This window comes from Octopus bimaculoides, chromosome 2 (assembly GCF_046866305.1).
Source record: "Octopus bimaculoides isolate indiv1 chromosome 2, ASM4686630v1, whole genome shotgun sequence".
In the NCBI taxonomy this organism is placed as follows: Eukaryota; Metazoa; Mollusca; class Cephalopoda; order Octopoda; family Octopodidae; genus Octopus; species Octopus bimaculoides.
The window spans coordinates 57,564,426-57,565,327 of NC_142929.1; the positions used below are offsets into that span (position 1 = coordinate 57,564,426).

The window sequence follows — 902 nt, forward strand, 5'->3', positions numbered from 1 at the left end:
TATATGAGGAGGAGTTGAAAAGTTTTTGGCTTTAAGGGTATCGCAAAAGGCCTTGTTGGAGACCCAGCCCTCTGAGTTATTTTACAGGTCTTAGGAAAACTGAATATATAATATACGTAGACTTTATAATCGTTTATTACAACAGCACAATTGTCTCTCAATATATTGTATATTTAAAGGTGTGTAGCAATCTAGATTCTATAAAACAACAGAATCTTGGAAGCTCGTGTAAACAGAAACAAAGCCAATCTAAAATGTATGACAATATCATAAAAAAATTTGACAATAACGAAGAAATCTTATTTTCATTTATTTAAACACTAAAACTGATTTAGAAAAGGATAACAAAAAAAATACAAATGAGAAGGAAAAAAGAGAACGAGGAGGTTAAAGAAAATGTTTGTGTATATATATATATAACATGATATATCATTTACTTGCTTCAGACATTGAACGAGAACATGGTGGATCACTGTCGTAGAAAACATGGAACGCTTCATGAATTTATGCCTAATCCTTGTGCAGAGGCCATGCTTACTCTCCCTGTATTATTTCAATTCTAGAATATGTACTGCCGAAGCGAGTACACAATATGTATCATACATAATGTGCGACAGACTATATTATATCATACATTGTGCATATTTTATATCTATGTGTGTGTATGTGTGTGCGTGTGTATGCGTGCGTGTGTGTGTGTGCGTATATGTGTGCGTGAGTGTCTTTGTGCGTGTGAGTGTACGTGTGTGTGTGAGTGTGTGTGTGTGTGTGTGTGAATATATATGTATATCAATCTTAAAAATTATATACCTAGTTATAACAAGGGATTGACTATAGGCCTCTCTACGCGCTGGAAAAATAGACGCCAAAGATGCTATTACCACCTGAAAGTCTCCGCTGTT

At 34.6% G+C, this 902-nt stretch overlaps 1 non-coding gene across 1 annotated transcript; it reads right to left on the reverse strand.

Moving 5' to 3' along the window:
• Window positions 1-480: 480 nt before the first annotated feature.
• On the reverse strand, window positions 481-587 carry LOC128247171 (U6 spliceosomal RNA). Its single transcript, XR_008263578.1, has one exon. It is a non-coding gene; the product is annotated as a U6 spliceosomal RNA (small nuclear RNA).
• Window positions 588-902: the final 315 nt, after the last annotated feature.